The sequence below is a fragment of the Salmo trutta genome, chromosome 4, assembly GCF_901001165.1.
Source record: "Salmo trutta chromosome 4, fSalTru1.1, whole genome shotgun sequence".
Taxonomy (NCBI): domain Eukaryota; kingdom Metazoa; phylum Chordata; class Actinopteri; order Salmoniformes; family Salmonidae; genus Salmo; species Salmo trutta.
In genome coordinates, this window is record NC_042960.1 from 34,201,846 (window position 1) to 34,223,738 (window position 21,893).

Sequence of the window (21,893 nt, forward strand, 5' to 3'; positions counted from 1 at the left end):
AATTATGCCACGGCTGCTGCTTCAAGTTTCAGCACCACAATGTAAGTTACTCGAATCTCGCTCATGAGGTCAATAACTCTGATAAATACTTAATGGGAAAGAAACATATTGTTTTTATTAAAAATCAATTATAGTGGTAGCTAGTTATCAAAGTTGACCTCCGGTCTTCCTTCTCATCTTTGCACTCTCCTTCTCAAACTGAACAGAACGTTGGTTATAGGCTAGTCCCTGCACAATATATAGAATTGGACCAGGCCTAATAAATAAAAACATTTGGAAGAATTATTTGACTCTCCTCCTGAACTGCCACCGTAGGCCTACACAGCACAGCACTGGTTAGGCAGCATATAAAAATGGTTTTGATCAGCGAAGAGCAGAGCAGGCCGGGGCTCAGGGTTGTAATATCCATTGTAGTGTGTAATGCAGTTTTATTTAGACCATCCCAGCAGCTATCATATAAACATAACTTTGCTCTATGCTTACATACACATCCTAGTCTATAGCTTATATTCTATGGATCATTTGATTAAGACCAAACTAAATAGCCTATAGGCGCACTTGATATTGGGCGCCCAGTAGAGAATCAGAGATGACGGGTGGAATCTGGCACATATTAATACAGTATATAGCCTAAGCAACTAATTATAAAACACTAAGAATTTTTGAAATTTCATGAATTACAAAATACATGACCCTCCACTGGACTAGATTTAAAGAAATACATGACCCTCCACTGGACTAGATTTAAAGAAATACATGACCCTCCCCCATTTTCCTCCATGTACCCATTCCGGAAATTTCGATCCATTCCTAAGAACGTTGCAATAAGCCCATGAACCATTTAGCTAGCTATAAGCTATTCTCTGCAAGAAAATTGTATACATTTTGACCTTAAAAGAATAGGATGTCAAGTAAAAAACAATAACATTTTGTTTCATCTTTTACTGCAGCAATTCTTCATATCTTCAAAGTTATGTGTTCTAGCTAAGATTCTCTTGGAAAATATATGCTGAAACTCATTTCTCATACATTACTTATACATGGCTGTCAGGCTGTGGGTAACTGGTGCATGGAATCAGGCGCAAGAGAGCAGAGATGAGTTTACAAGGTAATTTATTCCACGAACAGCACCATTATAAAACAAATACTAAAGGTGCGTGAAATAACCGGTCACTCGTAAATAACGGGCATAATAACGAACCTGGCAAACAATACCAGCCAACAAGTAACGACCTGAACATTATATACAAATATGCACACAAACATGGGGGAAACAGAGGGTTAAATAATTAACATGTAATTGGGGAATAGAAACCAGGTGTGTAGAAAACAAAGACAAAACAAATGGAAAATGAAAAGTGGATCGGCGATGGCTAGAAAGCCGGTGACGTCGACCGCCGAACGCCGCCTGAACAAGGAGAGGGACCAACTTTGGCGGAAGTCGTGACAATGGCAGTACTGTTTTTAGATAGAATGATAAGAAGAGTATTTATCAACAATCTATGAATAGTCCTGGAGTGGTTTTTTTTTGTTAAAATGAAAGACCCCCCCAAAATATACTGACTTCATCCAGTGTCTAGAAAAGTAAGTGTAATGATGTGCAATGATATGTACAAATATAATCATGGTTCTTTGTGCCAGAATAAACCAAGTTGCATGAATCATTAATGCTCATCAGATTATTTAGAAATATACAGTAGAACAACATTTTGTTTGTTGTCCTATTCATCTACACTCAAAAGTGGTAAATACAACTAGTACAACCACTCTGTCACCATTGCAGATCCCTCTGGAGTTAAGGTCCCAATGAACCCCTCTTAGTTCCAAATAGAACCTCAAAAGGGTTATATATATCTGTAAATGTTTTTGTAAAAAGCACTACTTTGTTAAAAGTAGTCCTTGTGCGTAAAATTGTATGGTTTGTTTCACTTTGCAAAAGTGAAACAAAATCCTGGAAGTTCAGGTGGGATGGAACCTTTGGCACACATCATGATGTCACAATGTGATCTGATTATTATAGACCAATGACTGCTCATTTGGGTACAGTGGTGGGCTCTAAACCATCCTATAGCCATAAAAATAATATCTTCTAATTAACAGCTGAAACTGTTTTTCAATACAATGCATTGCAGTTTCAGCCAGTTTTCAATGCTATTTGTGAAACAATTTTCTGATTTCCCATGGCCACCCCTGACTGGTGCTTAGTCCCCACTCTGCCCCCCCACCCCTTAAAAAATCATAGAAACGCCCCTGCGGGAGAGGAGTGGTGGAGGAGGGGGTATGTTTCGAGGTGTAGTGGACTTGAGAGACTGGGGGAGAAGGAGGGAGGATGAAGGAGGAGAGGGGTATGGAGAGGAGTATAGGAAGCGAAACACGACCGGCCCTCTCTCACCTCGAGAGATCCAATGTGCATTTCCTTCTAGACGTCAGTGACAGCTACGACTCAAAAACAAGCTGTCCAGACCAGATTGGAACACTGTGAACTCTGGGAGAAAGAGAAATTAGGAGGGAAAGGTAGAAAAGTGGTTGAAAAGCACTGAGGAAGTTGCTGAGGTGGCAGTTTGTGTGGGATCACCTCTCTCTCTCTCCCTCCCTCCCTCTGTTCCATCAAGGCCTCCCTATGTTACTGTGTGTGTGTGTGTGTGTGTGTGTGTGTGTGTGTGTGTGTGTGTGTGTGTGTGTGTGTGTGTGTGTGTGTGTGTGTGTGTGTGTGTGTGTGCGTTCATGCATGTGTTTGTGTGAGTGTGTCCACGTGCATGCGTGTGTGTGCATGCGTGTGCCCGTGTGTGTGTGGGTGTCCATGTGTGTGCATTTGGCTAATGGCACCAACTACCTACTGTACGTCAGTCAAACCAAATGGGTCCTACCTGTCAACTCTGGTCGAGGTTACTTACGTTTATACAGTACTGAGAAGAACTGACATCTTGTATGGTTTAGTCAAGTCTCCATTCAATTTGGTATATCTAAATGTGGAACTTGTAATACAATTTGAGGGAGCTGTCATTTTGGATGAGGGCCTACACGTTTAATTGTACCGGTCATTATAATACAACATTAGTCAGACATTGTTCATATGCTGTAGATGTCACTATGATTGTAATGGTCTTTAAAAAGAAAATATCACTGTGAAATATATTACAGTATCTCTGCTGTACAGCAAAATTACAGTATTAACTCTGGTGCCAGGATAATGCTGTAAATTTACAGTAAAATCTCCCTGAAATCTAAATGTAAGAAAAATAATACATTTGTACATTAAATACATTTACTCAAATTGGTGACAACATTAACTACAAATTAACAACATAATTAACAATAGAAGTAACAACAGTTGACACATACAGTATGCAATCACATAAGATCATCATTACAACACTTGTTTAAAACTACATTGTGTGCCTGTGTGTGTGGGATGTGTGGGAGAGAGAAACAAAGAGAGAGAGAGGGAGATGGAGTTAAAATTGTGATTGAGTACAATCCTAGATCTATTATCAGGGGCATGGGTTGGAACCGGTTTGGGGATCAGAACCATTACAACAGAAATGTGATCGATACTGTTCTGGAATAGAACTGTTATTTTAAAAGCATGGGAACTGTTTAATAATGTTATTTTAAGTATCGAGTCCCACAAAAAACGCAACAAAGCGCCTATGTAAAGCGTGATTCAGAAGATAGGGAGAGAGATTAGAGGGAGCATACTTAAGTTCATACAGGACTGAACATCTAGTCAAATGGCTACACAGACTATTTGCAGTGCCCCCCCAACCCCTCTCTACACCACTGCAACTCTGTTGTCAACTATGCATAGTCACTTTAATAACTCTACCTACATGTACATACTACCTCAAATAACCGGTGCCCCTTCACATTGACTCTATATCGGTACCACCCTGTATATCGTCTAGCTATTGTTAATTCACTGCTGCTCTTCAATTACTTGTTACTCGTATCTCTTTTTCTTACAGTTGAAGTCGGAAGTTTACATACACCTTAGCCAAGTACTTTTAAATTAAGTTTTTCTGAATTCCTGACATTTAATCCTAGTAAAAATTCCCTGTTTTAGGTCAGTTAGGATTACCACTTTATTTTAAGAATGTGAAATGTCAGAATAATAGTAGAGAGAATGATGTATTTCAGCTTTTATTTCTTTCACCACATTCCCAGTGGGTCAGAAGTTTACATACACTCAATTAGTATTTGGTAGCATTGCCTTTAAATTGCTTAACTTGGCTCAACTTTGGAAGTATGCTTGGGGTCATTGTTCATTTGGAAGACCCATTTGCGACCAAGCTTTAACTTCCTGACTGATGTCATGAGATGTTGCTTCAATATATCCACAGAATTTTCCTGCCTCATGATGCCATCTATTTTGTGAAGTGCACCAGTCCCTCCTGCAGCAAAGCACCCCCACAAAATAATGCTGCCACCCCCGTGCTTCACGGTTGGGATGGTGTTCTTCGGCTTGCAAGCCTCCCCCTTTTTCCTCCAGACATAACGATGGTCATTGTGGCCAAACAGTTCTATTTTTGTTTCATCAGACCAGAGGACATTCCTCCAACAAGTACGATCTTTGTCCCCATGTGCAGTTGCAAACCGTAGTCTGGCTTTTTTATGGCAGTTTTGGAGCAGTGGCTTCTTCCTTGCTGAGTGGCCTTTCAGGTTATGTCGATATAGGACTCATTTTACTGTGGATATAGATACTTCTGTACCTGTTTCCTCCAGGATCTTCGCAAGGTCCTTTGTTGTTGTTCTGGGATTGATTTGATTTTTTTCGCACCAAAGTACGTTCATCTCAAGGAGGCAGAACGTGTCTCCTTGAGTGGTATGACGCCTGCGTGGTCCCATGGTGTTTATACTTGCGTACTATTGTTTGTACAGATGAACGTGGTATCTTCAGACCTTTGGAAATTGCTCCCATGGATGAACCAGACTTGTGGAGGTCTACAATATCTTTTCTCAGGTCTTGGCTGATTTCTTTTGAATTTCCCATTATGTCAAGCAAAGAGGCACTGAGTTTGAAGGTAGACTTTGAAATACATCCACAGGTACACCTCCAATTGACTCAAATTATGTCAATTAGCCTATCAGAAGCTTCTAAAGCAATGACATAATTTTCTGGAATTTTCCAAGATGTTTAAAGGCACAGTCAACTTAGTGTATGAAATCTTCTGACCCACTGGAATCGTGATACAGTGAATTATAAGTGAAATAAACTGTCTGTGAATAATTGTTGGAAAAATGACTTGTGTCATGCACAAAGTAGATGTGTCCTAACCAACTTGTCCTAACCGACTTGCCAAAACTATAGTTTGTTAACAAGAAACTTTTACATTATCTTGTAGTTTACCAATAAACTGGTCTGACAATGAAGTGGACATACTCGGTATTCATATCCCTAAAGAAAGAAATGATCTCACTACAATACATTTTAAAAGGAATTTAGCAAAAATAAATAAGATCTTGCTACCATGGAAAGGAAAATACCTGTCTATTTGAGGAAAAATCACCCTGATTAACTCTTTAGTCATACTCCAGTTTACTTATTTTCTTATGGCCCTACCTACACCAAACAACTTGTTTTTTAAATTATATGCGTAAAGAATATTCCGTTTTATTTGTAATGGCAAGCCAGACAAAATTAAACGGGCCTATTTATAAAATTAATTTGAATTCGGAGGACAGAAATGATTAAATATTAAAGCATTAGATCTCTCACTAAAGGCTTCAGTCATACAAAAGCTTTACTTAATCCCAAACTGGTTCTCTAGCAGATGATTAAGAAAAGCTGTGGCCTTTTCCCTTTATTCAGATTACAACCTCTCACTTTCAGTTATTTGAAAATGAAATAATCTCCAAAATATCGCTAATTTTAAAATAAGCTATAGAAAGTTGATTGCAATTTCAGTTTAATCCACCAGAAAAAACAGAACACATATTACAACAAATATTATGGTTAAACTCAAATATACTAATTGTTCAAAAAAAATATATTTTTTGATTATTTTAAAAAGAAATTGTATAATCTTTGTAAATTACGTCATCAATGGGACTGGCGGAGTTATGTCACATATGCAGCTAACAAAAATGTATGGAAATGTCTGCTCTATCCAAAAATACAACCAACTAATTGCAGCATTACTGCAAAAATGGATGAAGCAAGTGGAAGGGGGAAAAAGTAAGGAACTTCATTGTCGGCTCTGCATTAAAGACCAAATTTAGTTAAAGAAAATTGTGATAAAGAAAAAAGTATACCAGTTTCATTTCTGGACCCAAAAAATGACAACTGTGCCGGTCCAGGTATGTCTGAAGAATTTCAACATTTACCTGGAGTTAACTCTGCAAAAAGCACTGCTGGGTGATCTGAAAAGTCAATTGATCAGTAGTGGAATAATACTTTGAGCAAAAATGTTTATCTTTAATTAACAATTATAGAAATGTTCAGAACCTTTGTGAAACATCACAGCAGAGTTGAAAAATATATGGCAAATAAAATTACAACTGGATGGCGTTCAGGGTAGCTGAAGGATTGGACTAAAATCAAACAAAATATGACTAATGAACTGTAAAATATACTGTGTCCATAAACTGTATATAGTATGTATAAGCTGGAATTAGAAACCAAAGGGTTGTTGTCCATTAGTTCACTCCAATTATTGGAGGTTTAGTAGGGTTAGAGGAAAGGAAAATATATTTACAATATATATATATATATATATATATATATATATATATATATATATATATATATATATATATATATACAGTACCAGCCAAAAGTTTTGACACACCTACTCATTCAAGGTTTTTCTTTATTGGTGCTATTTTCTACATTGTAGAATATTATTGAGGACATCACAACTATGAAATAATACATATGGAATCATGTAGTAACCAAAAAAGTGTTAAAGAAATCTAAATATATTTTATATTTGAGATTCTTCAAAGTAGCCACCCTGATGACCGCTTTGCACACTCTTGGCATTCTCTCAACCAGCTTCATGAGGCTGTCACCTGGAATGCATTTCAATTAGCAGGTGTGCCTTGTTAAAAGCTAATTGTGGAATTTCTTTCCTTACTGTGTTTGAGCCAATCAGTTGTGTTGTGACAAGGTAGGGGTGGTATATAGAATATAGCCTTATTTGGTAAGAGACGAAGTCCATATTATGTCAAGAACAGCTCAAATAAGCAAAGAGAAATGACAGTCCATCATTACTTTAACCTTTTCATACGTGAGTTCCAAATATTTCTAACTTTCGCTCCAGCGCGAGTTTTTTTATGCATGTGATGTTAGAATACACTCACCATTCCAAAATGTGATTGTTACGCCACAGGATATTTAAGTTTATATTTTCTAAAAACTGTTTGAGTTGAGGTGCGTTCCGCCTCCTCATTAATTCACATAAAAGTAGGCCTTTTCACTTTCGTGGACAATTAATTTTTTGGGAATTTCTGACCCGGACAAAATTCTCCAAGCACTTCCCAATTGTTTGTGCAGTTCAAGTCCGCAGACATTTGACCATCTCCCGCCAGAACAGGATCTGCACACACGTGTTCACATTTTCCGTCTGGTGCCCACATTGCAGTCATTGTTGTTTTCATTGCTAATAATAACCTTGGAAATGTTTGCGTTTCTATCAAAGTAAGTGCCTTATTATGTTATAATTGTTTCTGTATGTCGTGTTTTGCCATTTCTTTTGTAGCTCACTGTATGTATGGAGCATAATATATTTGTGTATATAACCGCCAACACCGCAAGGTAACTTTACTTATTTCATAACCTATATGGTGTTATATTAAATCGTGCTAATGTAGCTAGCTACAGTCTTCTATTAGCTCTGTAAAACAATGCTAATTGCGTCAGAGAAGTATTAGCTTGTGTTGTGTTTTGAAGCTACCCTGGCCTTATGACTCCAAAGTGTCGCAGCGGTCTAAGGCACTGCATCTCAGTGCTAGAGGCGTCACTACAGACACTCTGGTTTGACTCCAGGCTGTATAATAACCGGCCGTGATTGGGAATCCCATAGGGCGGCACACAATTGGCCTAGTGTTGTCTGAGTTTGGCCGGTGTAGGCTGTCATTGTAAATAATAGTTTGTTCTTAAATGATTTGCCTAGTTAAATAAAAAGAAAAGATATGACTGTGGTTTGGTTTCATTTGTCCTATTTAGCATAGCTCTGTTCTGCCCTTTCCACTTGTGGAGCTCAACAGTTACTGTTTCTTACCGTTATAACTCAAATGTGTGATTTTGTCAATGAAATATATTATTTTTATAGCAGTGTTTATTATGTTACTTCTTTGTAATATTGTTTTATTGCTATATCCTGATATTGTATTCTAATTACTAATAATTCCTCTTTATTCTGTACTTTCAGAAACCACACACACACACAGTATTTGCCAATATCATAACTGGAACTGGACATCCTTCGAGCTGAAGATTGAGGCCAGCTTTTGTATGCTAGCGTACACTCCTTAAAACCTGTTGGGGCTAGGGGGCAGTATTGAGAATTTTGAAAAAAATATGTGCCCATTTTTAACTGCCTCCTACACATACTCAGAAGCTATGCATATTATTAATAGATTTGGATAGAAAACACTCTGAATTTTCTAAAACTGTTTGAATGGTGTCTGTAAGTATAACAGAACTCATATGGCAGTCAAAACCCTGAGACAAATTCTAACAGGAAGTGGATATCTGATGTGTTGAATTACTTTTAAGCCTATGCCATGAAACACACAGGGACTTATTAATCATTTAGCACTTCCTACGCCATCCACTAGATGTCAACTGTCTTTACAAAGTGGTTTGAGTCTTCTACTGTGAAAACGGACCGAACGAGAGGCCTGGTAAGTTGGTCAAAAGCGGATGGCCTATACTGCAATGGCGCGCGAGTGCATGTTTGGGTACTCTCATTCCAATACGTTTTAAAAGAGAATGCAATCGTCCGCCTTGAATATTATTGAAGTTCTGATTGAAAAAGGCCCTAATGATTTATGCTATACAACGTTTGACATGTTTGAACGAACGTAAATATTTTTTTTTCCCTCTTTGGTGAAGACAAGTCCGGCGGGCGACGTTCATTTTGAGTAGCCTACAGGACGCGCTAACAACACGGAGCTTTTTGGACATAAATTATGAGCTTTTTTGAACAAAACTACATTTGTTATGGACCTGGAATTCCTGGAAGTGCCTTCTGATGAAGATAATCAAAGGTAAGGGAATATTTACATAGTATTTTTGATTTTAGATCTCTCCAACATGGCGCCTAGTCTGTATCGCCAAGCCTATTTTTCTGAGCACAGTACCTCGTTTATTGCAAAGTGTGATTTCCCAGTAAAGTTATTTTTAAATCTGGCAATGCGGTTGCGTTCACGAGATGTTAATCTATAATTCTTTGAATGACAATATAATATTTTACCAATGATTTCGAATAGTAATTATTTAATTTGTTGTGCTGATTGACTGGCGGTATTGGAGGGAAAATATTTTCTCAACATCAACGCCATTGTAAAGTGCTGTTTTAGGATATAAATATGAACTTGATAGAACAAAAAATGCATGTATTGTCTAACATAATGTCCTAGGAGTGTCATCTGATGAAGATTGTCAAAGGTTAGTGCATAATTTTAGCTGGTTTTCTGCTTTTGGTGACGCCTGTCTTTGCATTGACAAAACATTACACACAGCTATTTTCAATGTACTGTCCTAACATAATCTAACTTTATGCTTTCACCGTAAAGCCTTTTTGAAATCGGACAACGTGGTTAGATTAAGGAGATGTTTATCTTTCAAAGGGTGTAAGATAGTTGTATGTTTGAGAAATTTGAATTATGACATTTAATTGTTTTCAAATTTGGCACCCTTGATATTTCACCTGCTGTTGATAGGGTGTACCAGGGGTGGGACGCTTGCCCATAGAAGTTAATTAATTAACAGTTTTACTGGATGAAAACACAGCAAGAAAACACAGGCCAATATGTAATAGTCATCTACTTTATTGCAGTATTGGTGGTGGTTGGTTGAACAAACAGGATCTGTGCTCCAGGATTCTCTTAGGGAGTTCTTCTTTGCTATTCCCATGAGAAGGACTGTCAACAGGAAGGTATACATTTCACTAATTGTGGTTGTCACCCATCTAGCGTGTTTCCCCCTCACTCCTGGCTCTCTCTTCTCCTGTAACTCCAAGGCATAGCGATTGGTCTCTTCTACTATGTCTCCCATTAGCTCCTCTGTCAGAAACAACTTGAAGCACTCTGCCTCAGATGGAAATGGCAAGGGGCTTTGCATTCCAGACTGGGACTCATCAAAGCAAACAGCAGGGCCAGGAGGGGTGAAATGACTGGTGGCCTTCCAGCTACCACATAACTCCTGTACTTCATCCACTGTCGGTCTGCCTCCATCACCACCAGCATCTTCAAAGAGACCAAGGACTTCGTCAGTGGACAAGAGGTCCTCAGATTCAGGGTTCTCAATGGCTAAAACGTTGGGGGACAGCTCCTCACTGTCACTGTCACTGTCAGAATCTGATTCCTGACTTTCAGACTCAATGTCAGAATTTTAAAAAATCTCCAGAATTTGTGCATTTGTTAGTTATCTCCTATTGAAAGACATTGCTAATGCTACAGCTAAGCTCACTAGCTACATAAATAAACAACAACACTGAATGGCTCAGAGTGGGAGTGAGAGGTTACGTGATTGACGGCCAGCACGCGCCACTTGTATCAATAAATCACTATCAGAAAATGTTTTGTGTGGTAATTATTTATATATTTACTTGTTTTATTCACATGTTTTCAAGTACTGGTGACAAACATGCATTCCGATTCTTGCATAGATTGTAATGGACATATTGTGTTTGTAAAATCATTAAAAAAAATATTGTACTGATTATGATGAGCTAAGCTAATTCCACCTATGTGTGGAGCCATGTTTGCTGACATACAATGCATTCTGGGTTTCACGTAATACTCTGTTGGACCAAAGATGTTATAACAAAATGAGTTCACTCATTTTCAAGAACTTCCGGAAGTGAATGGTGGGATGTGAATGATGGTCGACGACACACCCCGTTCATCATGCATACTGTAAACAGACCAAACTCATCTTGTCTCGTCTTATTATCTTTGGCTTCTGTGAAAAAACAAACATGCCTGCACGCAGAAACTACACATTGTCAGATGACTTTCGATTTCTAAGTCTTTTACTCAATTATTTCGATCAATGGTGAGCTCACCCATGATGTGATTAATTATAAATAGTAACTGCTATTAGCTAATTCATATTGTAAACTTAGCAAGAAATGAAATGTCCCTTTTTCAGGACCCTGTCTTTCAAAGATAATTAGTAAAAATGCAAATAACTTCACAGATCTTCATTGTAAAGGGTTTAAACACTGTTTCCCATGCTTGTTCAATGAACCATCAACAATTAATTAACATTCACCTGTGGAACAGTCGTTAAGACACTAACAGCTTACAGACTTCGGCAATTAACCTGTTTGGGGTAGGGGGCAGTATTGAGAATTTTGGAAAAAATATGTTCCCATTTTTAACTGCCTCCTACACCAACTCAGAAGCTAGAATATGCATATTATTGTTCAGGTTTGGATAGAAAACACTCTGAATTTTCTAAAACTGTTTGAATGGTGTCTGTGAGTATAACAGAACTCCTATGGCAGGCAAAAACCTGACAAGGTTTCAAGCAGGAAGTACCCTGTCTGACAAGGAGTCGTGCGTCTTGCATCTTTTTATTGAAAAGTAAGGATCTTAGCTGTAACGTGACAATTCCCAGGGCTCCAATAGGCTCTCAGAGCCCGCGAAATAACTGAAGGTTTACGAGGGAGCCTCAGGTTGAAACAGATTATCGCCTTTTGTAAGTGGATGCTCAGAGGACCTTTGAATGATGCGCGTGCATGAGTCGCTCCCGAGGAGAAATTTTATTCGGCTGTTTAGGCTCAATGCATACTCCCGGTCGGAATATTATCACTTCTCTACGACATAAATGGCATAAAAATTGGTTTTAAACAGCGGTTGACATGCTTCGAAGTACGGTAATGGAATATTTAGACATTTTTGACACGCCAATGCGCCATGCGCGAGACCGTGAAGAAGCATTCTAGAACTCACGAACAAAACGTCGCTGTTTGGATATAACGATGGATTATTTGGGACCAAACCAACATTTGTTATTGAAGTAGAAGTCCTGGCAGTGTATTCTGATGAAGAACAAGCAAGGTAAGAACATTTTTCTTATAGGAAATGTGATTTTGGTGGATGCTGACCTGGGTGGGTATCTAAATAGCTAGCCCTGTAATGCCGGGCTATGTACTTAGATTATTGCAAAATGTGCTTCATCCGAAAAGCTATTTTAAAATCGGACATATCGAGTGCATAGAGGAGTAATGTATCTATAATTCTTAAAATAATTGTTATGCTTTTTGTGAACGTTTATCGTGAGTAATTTAGCAAACTGTTAGTAAATTCAACGGAAGTTTGCCGGGGGTTATGCGTTTTCTGAACGTCACATGCTAATGCAAAAAGCTGTTTTTTGATATAAATATGAACTTGATTGAACAGACATGCATGTATTGTATAACACAATGTCCTAGGTGTGTCATCTGATGAAGATCATCAAAGGTTAGTGCTGCATTTAGCTGTGGTTTGGGTTTGTGTGACATTATATGCTAGCTTGAAAAATGGCTGTCTGATTTTTTCTGGCTGGGCACTCTGCTGACATAATCTAATGTTTTGCTTTCGTTGTAAAGCCTTTTTGAAATCGGACAGTGGGGTTAGATTAACGAGATTCTTGTCTTTAAATAGCTGTAAAATAGTCATATGTTTGAGAAATTGAAGTAATAGTATTTCTAACGATTCAAAAATCGCGCCACTGGAATTTCAGTAGCTGTTACGTAGGTGGGACGAAATCGTCCCACATACCCCAGAGAGGTTAAGGTCACAGTTATGAAAACTTAGGACACTAAAGAGGCCTTTCTACTGACTGAAAAACATCAATAGAAAGATGCCCAGGGTCCCTGCTCATCTGCGTGAATGTACCTTAGGCATGCTGCAAAGAGGCATGAGGACTGCAGATGTGGCCAGGGCAATAAATTGCAATGTCTGTACTGTGAGACGCCTAAGACAGCGTTACAGGGAGACAGGACGGACAGCAGATCGTCCTAGCAGTGGTAGACCACATGTAACAACACCTGCACAGGATCGGTACATCTGAACATCACACCTGCGGGACAGGTACAGGATGGCAACAACAACTGCCCGAGTTACCCCAGGAATGCACAATCCCTCCATCAGTGCTCAGACTGTCAGCAATAGGACGAAAGAGGCTGGACTGAGGGCTTGTAGGCCTGTTGTAAGGCAGGTCCTCACCAGACATCACCGGCAACAACGTCGCCTATGGGCACAAACCCACCGTCGCTGGACCAGACAGGACTGGCAAAAAGTGCTATTCACTGACAAGTCGCGGTTTTGTCTCACCAGGGGTGATGGTCGGATTCGCGTTTATCGTCGAAGGAATGAGCGTTACACCGAGGCCTGTACTCTGGAGCGGAATCTATTTGGAGGTGGAGGGTCCGACATGGTCTGGGGCAGTGTGTCACAGCATCATCAGACTGAGCTTCTTGTCATTGCAGGCAATTTCAACGCTGTGTGTTACAGAGAAGACATCCCCCTCCCTCATGTGGTACCCTTCCTGCAGGCTCATCCTGACATGACCATCCAGCATGACAATGCCACCAGCCATACTGCTCGCTCTGTGAGGGATTTCCTGAAAGACAGGAATGTCAGTGTTATGCCATGGCCAGTAAAGAGCTTGGATCTCAATCCCATTGAGCACGTCTGGGACCTGTTGGATTGGAGGATGAGGGCTAGGGTCATTCCCCCCAGAAATGTCCAGGAACTTGCAGGTACCTTGGTGGAAGTATGGGGTAACATCTCACAGCAAGAACTGGCAAATGCACTGCAGTACTTAATGCAGTTGGTGGCCACACCAGATACTGACTGTTACTTTGATTTTGACCCCCACCCCTTTGTTCTGGGACACATTATTCAATTTATGTTAGTCACATGTCTGTGGAACTTGTTCAGTTTATGTCTCATTTGTGAATCTTGTTATGTTCATACAAATATTTACACATGTTAAGTTTGCTGAAAATAAACACAGTTGACAGTGAGAGGACGTTTTTTGTTTGTTGCTGTGTTTAGTTTCTGTCAGCCGAGAGTTATAAAAATATAACCGCTTCTGTCAAGTCAGTCTTTCCTCAGTTAGCGCTAGGACAAATGTAGCCTACATTTTTCCAGTTTGGATGATTGTGTTATGCTATAGCTACTTCTGTGAATATCTGAACATTGCATCCTAAAATGAATTGTTCACATTCTGGACATAACTTCATAAGGACTGTGTTTGTGCAAAATGTTTCTGAAAAAACAGTGTGGCCAGCTCAAATGCTGATCGATGCGTCATACCGAAACTGGACGTTCTAAATAAGCGTTCTAATTACACCGGTTTGATCATATGCTACAGGGACCACTGTAGAAGGATCACACCCATTTATTGGTACATATGAAAAGGTTAAGGCATGAAGGTCAGTCAATCTGAAATATTTCAAGACTTTTGAAAGTTTCTTCAAGTGCAGTCGCAAAAACCATCAAGCACTATGATGAAACTGGCTCTCATGAGGACAGCCACAGGAAAGACCCAGAGTTACCTGCAAAGGAAATTTTAGCCCAAATACATGCTTCACTGAGTTCAAGTAACAGACACATCTCAACATCAACTGTTCAGAGGAGACTGCATGAATCAGGCCTTAAAGGTCGAATTGCTGCAAAGAAACCACTACTAAAGGACACCAATAATAAGAAGATACTTGCTTGGGTCAAGAAACACGAGCAATGAACATTAGACTGGTGGAAACCTGTCCATTGGTCTGAAGAGTCCAAATTTGCTATTTTTGGTTCTAAACGCCATGTGAGACGCTGAGTAGGTGAACGGATGATCTCTGCATGTGTGGTTCCCACCATGAAGCATGGAGGAGGAGGTGTGATGGTGTGGGGGTACTTTGCTGGTGACACTGTCCGTAATTTATTTAGAATCCAAGGCACACTTAACAAGCATGGCTACCACAGCATCCTGCAGTGATACGCCATCCCATCTGGTTTGCGCTTAGTGGGATTATCATTTGTTTTTCAACAGGACAATGACCCAACACACCTCCAGGCTGTGTATGGGACTAAATCCTCTGGAGAGTAAGTCTCAATCTCTCCCTCCTGAACTCCAAATTACCTGCATATCTCACCTATTTACCTTATAGGTGAGAAATACACCCACACACACAGACATACACACACATGCACATATGTTTTTCACCAGAGGAGGCTGGTGGGAGGAGCTATAGGAGGATGGGCTCATTGTAAAGGCTGGAATGGAATGAATGCCAGCCGTTACAATGAACACGTCCTCCTATAGCTCCTCCCACCAGTCTCATCTGTTTTCACGTATCCTTGCGCTGCTCTTCATGCTTTGTGTGCATGTGTGTGTGTGTGTGTGTGTGTGTGTCTCCTTGATGCTCTTCATGCTCTGTGATTTTATTGTCATCACTTATTCATAGCTCTTCTCTCTCACACAAGCCCACTTAAGCCTATTGTCACTACAAGGAGTTTGAGCGGTACTGATCTGTGTGTGAGTGTCATGCCTAAGACTGCAGTAGAGTGAATTGTGAAGGTGATGTTCTATCTGTGATACTGACCTGTGCAATGTGAACTGTATGTCTGCTGGAAGACTGCAAACCTTTATGTGGCTATTTCTCTTTCTTTCTTTCTCTCTCTAGCTCTCTCTGCCTGTGTGTGTGTATCTGTGTCTGCAGAGGGATATCTGAGAGTCTTGGTAAAGATAGGAAGTGTAGGTAAGGAGAAGACGGCCAGGACCAGATCAATCAACCAATAGAGACAGATATAAATACCAGTCCCTCCTCTTTCTCTCTGTCTGTGTGTGTCACTATACCTGTCACACACACAAACACACACACACACACACACACACACACACACACACACACACACACACACACACACACACACAAAATAATGACATTCCTTTGCTATGAGACTCGAAACTGAGCATAGGTGCATCCTGTTTCCATTGATCATCCTTGAGATGTTTCTACAACTTTATTGGCTTCCACCTGTGGTAAATTAAATTGATTGGACATGATTTGGAAAGGCACACACCTGTCTATATAAGTTCCCACAGTTGACAGTGCATGTCAGAGCAAAAACCAAACCATGAGGTCGAAGGATTGTGTCGAGGCACAGACCTGGGGAAGGGTACCAAAAAATGTCTGCAGCATTTAAGGTCCCAAAGAGCACAGTGGACTCCATCATGCTTAAATGGAAGAAGTTTGGAACCACCAAGACTCTTCCTAGAGCTGGCCAAACTGAACAATCGGGGGAGAAGAACCTTGGTCAGGGAGGTGATCAAGAACCCAGTGGTCACTCTGACAGAGCTCCAGAGTTCCTCTGTGAAGATGGGAGAACCTTCCAGAAGGACAACCATCACTGCAGCACTCCACCAATCAGGCATTTATGGTAGAGCGGTCTTGACGGAAGTCTCTCCTCAGTAAAAGGCACATGACAGGAGTTTGCCAAAAGGCACCTAAAGGACTTTCAGACCATGAGAAACAAGTCTCTGGTCTGATTAAACCAAGATTGAACACTTTGGCCTGAATGCAAAGAGTCAGGTCTGGAAGAAACCTGGCACCATCCCTACGGTGAAGCGTGGTGGCAGCCTGATGCTGTGGGGATGTTTTTCAGTGCAGGGACTGGGAGACTAGCCAGGATTGAGGGAAAGATAAATGGAGCACAGTACAGATAGAGCCTTGATGAAAACCTGCTCAGAGTGCTCAGGACATCAGACTGGGACAACGGTTCACCTTCCAACAGGACAATGACCCAAAGCACTCAGCCAAGACAATGCAGTAGTGACTTCGGGACAAGTCTTTCAATGTCCTTGAGTGGCCCAGCCAGATACGGACATGAACCCAATCGAACATGTCTGGAGAGACCTGAAAGAGAGAGATGCTCCCCATCCACCCTGACAGAGTTTGAGAGGATCTGCAGAGAAGAATGGGAGAAACTCCCCAACTACAAGTGTGCCAAGCTTGTAGCGTCATAACCAAGAAGACTTGAGGCCTCAAATGCTGCCAAAGGTGCTTTTATAAAGTACTAAGTAAAGGGTCTGAATACTTATGTAAATGTAATATTTCAGTTTTCAATTTTTTTATTCATTTGCAAACATTTCTCAAAACCTGTTTTTGCTTTGTTATTATGGGGAATTGTGTGTAGATTGATGAGGGGAAAAAATAATTTAATACATTTTAGAATAAGGCTGTAACTTAAAAAAAATTTGAAAAAGTTAAGGGGTCTGAATACTTTCCGAATGCACTGCATGTGTCTATTTAGCAGTTATTAATTTCCACTTTTTCACCTCACTCAAACTGATTTTCTTATTTTTCTTCTCTCTCTTCTTTCTCTCTCTTCATCACACTCTCTCTCATTCTATCTCATTCTTTCTCTCTCCATCACACTCTCTCTCCATCTCATTCTTTCCCTCTCGATCTCATTCTTTCTCTCTCCATCACACTCTCTCTCCATCACACTCTCTCTCTCCATCACACTCTCTCTCTCCATCACACTCTCTCTCTCTCCATCACACTCTCTCTCTCTCCATCTCCTTTTTTCTCTCATTCCATTTCATTCTTTCTCTCATTCTACCTCATTCTCTCATTATTTCTCTCATTCCATCTCTCTCTCTCTCTCTCTCTCTCTCTCTCTCTCTCTCTCTCTCTCTCTCTGTGTGTGTTCTCTTTCTCCATCACACTATTCTCTCTCAGCTGGTGAAAGTGGTCTGCTTGATCCTCTTAAAGGGTTCTAGTCCCTGACTGAGACAATCCCCCCTAACACACACACACACACACACACACACACACACACACACACACACACACACACACACACACACACACACACACACCCCTGCTATGTGTATGATCGACAGGTCTACTGTTGCCGAGCGGCTGGCCTGAATCCGGTGGCTTTGGCCCCGTGCAGCCGACTCTCATCTAGGACTGATCCTCATCCAGAGAGAGGGAGAGAGGAAGAAAGCAGAGCAGGAGAGGAAGAGGACAGGAATACCATGAGGAGGGATTTGACAGTCTCCATCCGCTTTCACAGCAAAATGAACGCTCCCTCACCTCTCCCACCCTCCTCTCTCACTTCCAGCCTCACCCTTGCCCCCGTCATGCCATGCCAGCCAAGTGTTTCAACCTATTGTGGGAATGTGTGTCTGAGTATGTTACAATAGCAATCAATCAATCAAATGTATTTATAAAGCCCTTCTTACATCAGCCGATGTTCCAAAGTGCTGTACAGAAACCCAGCCTAAAACCCCAAACAGCAAGCAATGCAGATGTAGAAGCACGGTGGCCAGGAAAAACTCCTTAGAAAGGCCGGAACCTAGGAAGAAACCTAGAGAGTAACCAAACTCTGAGGGGTGGCTAGTCCTCTTCTGGCTGTGCCGGGTGGAGATTATAACAGTACATGGCCAAGATGTTCAAATATTCATAGATGACCAACAGGGTCAGAGAATAATAATCACAGTGGTTGTAGAGGGTGCAACAGGTCAGCACCTCAGGAGTAAATGTCAGTTGGCTTTTCATTGCCGATCATTCAGAGTTAGAGACAGCAGGTGCGGTAGCAAGGTAGCACGTCCGATAAACAGGTCAGAGTTCCATAGCCGCAGGCAGAACAGTTGAAACTGGAGCAGCAGCATGACCAGGTGGACCGGGGACAGCAAGGAGTCATCAGGCTAGGTAGTTCTGAGCCATGGTCCTAGGGCTTAGGTCCTCCGAGAGAAAAAGAGAGAGACAGATAGAGAGAAGGAGAAAGAGAAAGAGAGAGAGAATAAGAGGGAGCATACTTAAATGCACACAGGACACCAGATAAGACAGGAGAAATACTCCAGATATAACAGACTTACCCTAGCCCCCCGACACATAAACTATTGCAGCATAAATACTGGAGGCTGAGACAGGAGGGGTCGGGAGACACTGTGGCCCCGTCTGACGTTACCCCCGGACGGGGCCAAACAGGCAGGATATAACCCCACCCACTTTGCCAAAGCACAGTTCCCACACCACTAGAGGGATATCTTCCATACCCCTGTCTCAGAAAATGCTTAGTCCATAAAGTATTTCATGGACAATCATGGATATTACAAGCGCATGGATCTGTTTGGCTGTGTCACAGGAGATTGGTGGCACCTTATTTGGGGAAGATGAGCTCATGGTAATGTCTGGTACGAAGTAAGTGGAATGGTATCAAATATATCAAACACATGGTTTCCACACTGTATGTTTGATGCCATTCCATATTCGCCGTTCCAGCCATTATTATGAGCCATCCTCCTCTCAGCATCCTCCACTGGGCTGCGTATATAGTCTGAGTGTGTGTGTGTGTCTGTGGGGGTGGTATGAATAGATCAATCAGGAAACAATTGAACGGGTCTGGATGAAAAAACAACCTGGTCCAAATATAGAGCTGTGTGTGTGTGCACATGTGCGCATGTGTGAGTGTGTGCATGTGTGGATGGTGTGTCTATGTGTGCGTGTGTGTGTGTTCCAGTGGGCCGCCCTAGCAGAGATCCACCACTCTATACCCCCAGGGCAGGCGGTGTGGGATGGAGGGGAGTGGAACAAACTGAGGCTACATTACAGTGAACCAAGCCCTGATGTAAACCTGTAAAGACCATTCATAACGGAGCTTATTGGTTGATTCCAATTTAACTTTGACCATCATTTGTTACTGAAACGCTTCCTGATTTATACTGTAGGTCTCTGATATAAACTCAGCAAAAAAAGAAACGTCCTCTCACTGTCAACTGTGTTTATTTTCATCAAACTTAACATGTGTAAATATTTGTATGAACATAAGATTCACAAATGAGACATAAACTGAACAAGTTCCACAGCCATGTAACTAACAGAAAATGAATAATGTGTCCCAGAACAAAGGGGGGGGGGGGGTCAAAATCAAAAGTATAAGTCAGTATCTGGTGTGGCCACCAGCTGCATTAAGTTCTGCAGTGCATCTCATCTTCATGGACTGCACCAGATTTGCCAGTTCTTGCTGTGAAATGTTACCCCGCACCTGGTGGAAGAGTTCCAGGACATTTCTGGGGGGGGGGGGGGATTTCTCTCCCAAGGAGAGAGAGAAATAAAGAAAATAGAAAGAGGGAGAGAAGGTCAGGGAGAGACAGAATCAGACACAGAGACGGAGAGAGAGAAAGATTTTGTGAAAGTAGGAGTTGGAGGGGTAGAGTACAGAGGCTCATCATCTAAGCCTGCTCACCCTGTTTCGGTGGTTTGTGTAAAGCCTCTCCATGGATCCAGTTCACACCAAATCTTCCGGTGTCTGTGTGCTTAGCTGGGCTAAAGCTCTACAGCAGGGTTAGACCCAATACACAGCCCTGTAGAAGCTCCATGGAAGACATCTGAGACAGCGCTAGGTAGGTGCCAGGGAAGGCTAGTTGGGTGGAAGAAAGAAGACGCCATAACCTGCCCATAGGGGATAAGTGTCCATCTCTACCCTGACACATACAACTTTGAAACATGCATGCATGTATGCAAATACAGACGCATGCACACACACATACACACCGCGGACGCACATCCCCATAACCAGATAATCTGGTGCAAGGGGCTTACAAACTCCACACCCTAGCCCACCCTAGCCCACCTTACACTCTCTCTCTCTCTCTCTCTCTCTCTCTCTCTCTCTCTCTCTCTCTCTCTCTCTCTCTCTCTCTCTCTCTCTCTCTCTCTCTCTCTCTCTCTCTCTCACAGGCATATCCATAGATATAATTTAATGTGGTGAGACGTTTTGCTCTGCTCTGCATTCTTCGGTTGGCCATACTGTGTGGAGAACGGGCCTGACTAAGCTGTGAATTTACATGGCTAAGCAAAGTGGTTAACTCTGGAAGGCAGGGGGAGGCAGAGGGAAGACAGGGCCGCCCAGCCACCTAATAGGATTCTGCTCTTAATGAAAAATATGAAAGAGAAGGAGGGATGGAGGGAGGGAGGGAGCGAAGGAGGGATAGATAGGTATGGTGGTAGAGTAGGGGTGAAAAGTGGAGAGAGGGTGGCTCGGGTGTTTCACTGAGACTGAGACATACTAGCATACCTGACACTCCCGCAGCCCCTGCGACGCAGGGGGCCCACTAGCTCTGGGGGCCCATGCTTCTGTCATTGATGTCTTTTTAAATTGAATAAATCATTTTGACAGTACCCCTCCAAAAAGTCATTCATAAACCTTTTTGATATCCAAATGTACAAGGACGCTAATTGTTTGTTTCTTGGGCTTCAGGAATGTGACTGGAAAAGTGCCACAGGCCTTAAAAAAGAAAAACAATTACTGATTGAAAGTAAGGGGATGTTGGTGAACAAATGCCGTGGTCAAGACTACAACAGAGCCAGTGCAATGATTGGAACTTACTCAGGTGTTCAATGGTGCATATCAGACCGAGAGCCTAATGCTTCCTAGGTAGTTCTTTATGAGTTTTAGTTTAGAAAACCATCTCTCCGTAGAAGCGACAGTTTTATTGCCCTAGCAAAATCAGGGTAACTGGGCATAAGGGACTGGTGCTTCAACAGCAGTTCTACAACATCTTTAATTGAGCCTCTCATTCTCCTTAATTGCCGGCCTCAACACGTTACGGAAAGAGATTAACTGTATAGGAAGCTCTGACTGGGGACAGATCATCTGGATACTGGACAGCCAATAAATTGGCAGATGCAAACAGATTATCATCTTTAGCGGACAACAGTTCT